The sequence below is a fragment of the Procambarus clarkii genome, chromosome 25 (assembly GCF_040958095.1).
Source record: "Procambarus clarkii isolate CNS0578487 chromosome 25, FALCON_Pclarkii_2.0, whole genome shotgun sequence".
Taxonomy (NCBI): domain Eukaryota; kingdom Metazoa; phylum Arthropoda; class Malacostraca; order Decapoda; family Cambaridae; genus Procambarus; species Procambarus clarkii.
In genome coordinates, this window is record NC_091174.1 from 22,025,005 (window position 1) to 22,028,728 (window position 3,724).

General features: G+C 39.7%; 1 long non-coding RNA gene across 2 annotated transcripts; it reads right to left on the minus strand.

The window, feature by feature from the left end:
• Positions 1-371: 371 nt before the first annotated feature.
• Positions 372-3,425, minus strand: LOC138368395 (uncharacterized). Of its 2 annotated transcripts, none has more exons than XR_011229577.1 (2): positions 3,278-3,425; positions 372-1,223 (listed from the first exon to the last, which is right to left on the minus strand). It is a non-coding gene; the product is annotated as an uncharacterized lncRNA (long non-coding RNA). The 2 variants fall into 2 exon arrangements; XR_011229578.1 differs by having other exon boundaries at positions 372-1,231.
• Positions 3,426-3,724: the final 299 nt, after the last annotated feature.

Here is a 3,724-nt window from a genome sequence, read left to right on the forward strand (position 1 = left end):
CCCAGATTAATATTTGCAACTTGCTTGGGCTAGCTAGCTTTAGGGCGCCTAACAGTTGGGTGGGCAGCGCTTTGTATTCGTAGTCCTGAGGTTCCGGGTTCCATCCCTGTGAAGGCGGAAACAAATGGGCATAATGTTTCTTTTACCCTGATGCCCCTGTTACCTAGCAGTAAATAGGTACCTGGGAGTAAGACAGCTGCTACGGGCTGCGTCCTGGGGGTGGAGGCCTGGTCGAGGACGGGGCCGCGGGGACACTAAGCCCCGAAATCATCTCAAGATAGCTAGAGCATGAGAACTTTAGTCACACCAACCTCTTTTCAAGGACAGCAAGGAAAGAGCTACGTTATCGTAACTTATTCAAGCTTCGCAACACTTACTGAAATGTTTAATCATTCATCATTGTCATCAAAATCACAAAAATAAATATTATAACATATATAACTAAACCAAAAGGTCTACCTTAATGTCAATTTTCCATAGCCTCATCCGGCTTGCATCCTGGTTGCCTCGTGTAAAATTTATACGCAATTTCACTCGCTTTTTTTACACAGTAAATAAGTCTAAAGCAATATATCAATTTAAGGGACATAAATTTAATGACACTGATAGTAAATAATAATTGCAACAGTGACATAAGAGTCAATACTACAATTCAAAAACACACCTTAGTCCCTACAATGCTCCATTGTAGGGACTGGACAAACAAATGTTATATATAAATGAGTCATTTTCCTAAACATATAAATATGCGTTCATTGCGTCATTCATGGCTCATCACTTCTTAATCTAATCCCAAAAATTGGTTATAAGTCTATACATAAACTGTAAATCCCTTCGAAGCCCTAATTTTCGTGATTTACACACAAACTGTAAAATCTGATAAGGCAAAATCCACCACTGACATCCTCAATAGTTTAGGCTATTTGCTACCTGTTATTCTGCTTAAATGTTTACAAAATATAGGCTTGAGGGTGTCTACAGAATCGTCTAATTAAGCTGTGGATAAGTAAACTTCTTTTATCCATCCAAATCAAATGTAGCTTCACCAGACTAAACAAAAATCTAATTTATTCTAAAAGTTAATTTCTTAGCTCTCCCGTCTGGCTGGTGCCCTCTGGCATCTCCTCGGGTCAGTCACTGTCCATCCTTAGAAGTAGCAACATACAGCTCTTCAGGTTGCTGTTTGCCAGCTAACATCTCCTCAGATCATTGACTTCCAAGCCCTGGAACACTGGAACACGTAAAAACTGCCTTACTTCCATTTATTTTAGCTCACAGTCTCCACGTCTATGTGGTCACTCGGAATTCTAAGTTTGCCCCTTGAATCACTGAAAATGTCTGATACTGCATTAACCCGTCCTCGATTCAAGTCCATTCCATCCAGCGGTCGACCCTCAGCCCGTCCTCCAAACACCCAAAAGTGATTCTATGCACCCGCCAAACCCCCTGTTTATGAATAAAAAACGGTTTACACACGACTCACAACTGAGTCGAACACTTCCGGAACAAGTGCGTCACTGACGAATTTTATTCGAACTACAACGCTATAAATGCTTCACCCACGTGAAGCTCTCTACAAATGCAAATAATCGCCAATAGAACCTAAATACCTAAACTAACCTGACTTATGCTTATATATGCACAATATGCTAACATATTATAATATTAATTTATATATGAGAAAATTCCTGTTTGAATGAACAGCATGTACAAATTTATGAATGCGTCTGTGGGGTCGACCGCTGGATGTAATGGAAATGAGTCGAGGACGGGTTGTCAACCCTACAGACGCATTCATAAATTTTTACATGCTGTTCATTCAAAATCAATTTTCTAAAAAATAAATTAATATTATAGTATATTAGCATATTGTGCATATATAGACTTAGGTTAGGTTAGGTGTTTAAGTTCTGTAGGCAATTATTTGTATTTGTAGTACGTGTGTGAAGCATTTACAGCGTTGTGGTTCGAACAAAATTCGACAGTGAAGCACTTGTTCTGGAAGTGTTCGAAAGTCAGCAGTTGTGAGTCGTGTGTAAATCATTTTCACTCATAAACAGGGGGGTTGGCGGGTGCATGGAATGGTCTTTGGCCTTTGTTTATGAGGACGGGATGACTGCATATAAGCCCTTACCGGGCCGCCTGAGCCTTCAAACACTGGCTCCCCCCCCCCAAACTGCTGTTATACCTGCGCCGGTCTTCACACGATTGCAGTTGGTATCAGAAAACCGATACAACTTACTAATATTCAATACAATATGTAAATAATATTGCTGCTGTTTGTAATAACAACTTAACCCTTGAAATAGTGTTATAACCACTTATAGAGGTTGTGGCACAGTGGAATTTTCCTAGGAAGAAAACGGGATATCATTGCCACGTTGCTGTTCATCAGCTAATTCTGTTGGATTGTTGTTTCGTTGGACTGTAAACATCATAAAAACATTTCCCTTGAATCAACTTAATTATCAGTACCAAAATCGAGTAAATCAACCACTGGCCTCTAACCACTTTTGACACCTGGACAAGAGAGCCAGGAGGCGTGAGAGAGGGCCACAGAGAGAGCCGGCCATTAATTTTAACATCAGTCGCTGGGGTAAATCTAGCTCCGCCACACCCACAAAGGGTATCGATTGGCATGTTCATCCGTCTTCACACTGGTTGTCAAGTTTATAACATCAATCAGATAAGGCCTCCCCATTTTAGTCAATAACATATGTAGTTTAATAGTGTAGTGAATGTCAAATAACCAATAATTTATATTGTTGACTACAAATAAACCATAACCCCCCCCCCCCCAGAATGTGCAAAAAAGCGATTTGTGAGACTTTTAAACCATACAGTCCACTTTAAACCTCATACAGATTGCTATCGAAATAAATATAAATTAATGTAAAATAAATTGACGTAAAATATAAATTAATAAAGAAATTAATATAGATATAATAAATATAAATTACTATAGAAATTAATATAAATTTAATAAATATAAATCTCACAGATCAATTCTCAACAATTGGCTCTAACTCTTGGCCCCTAAATTCTGCTATAATAAATACTGGTCAGTTAACACAACCACTTCACTGCTGAATATTACTATAACTCTGAAGGGCCGGTTCTCATACAGTCGCCCAGGGTCATAACCACTGCCCCTACCTACTGCTGCACAAATAACACTGTCTCCTAATAACTGGACCAACTTCCTGTTGCCAAAGGACAACTTTGGTCCTACCATTCTCTCAAAGTTCATGTAAAGGCACTACATACCCGCCCTTACCTTCAGGAATACCTAGAGACCAATCCGTCAGTGTGTGTAGCTCCTGGGTCCGCCTGCTTGCTGGTGGTACACACACTCGGCACCTGGCGAGTACCGAGTGTGTGGGTCTTTCCACACACTCCGAATATCCATCTTGACTTTACTTCCAGCCCGTCCTCCAAACGAAGACTCGAAAAGTGATTCCATGCACCCGCCAAACCCCCTGTTTATGCAACCCGTCCTCGACTCAAGTCCATTACATCCAGCAGTCGACACCACAGACGCATTCATAAATTTTTACAAGCTGTTTATTAAAATAAGGAAATTTCTAAAATATAAATTAATTTTATAATATATTAGCATATTGTGCATATATAGGCATAGGTTAGGTTAGGTTAGGTGTTTAGGTTCTGTTGGCGATTATTTGTATTTGTAGTATGTGGGTGAAGCATTTATAGCGTTGTGATT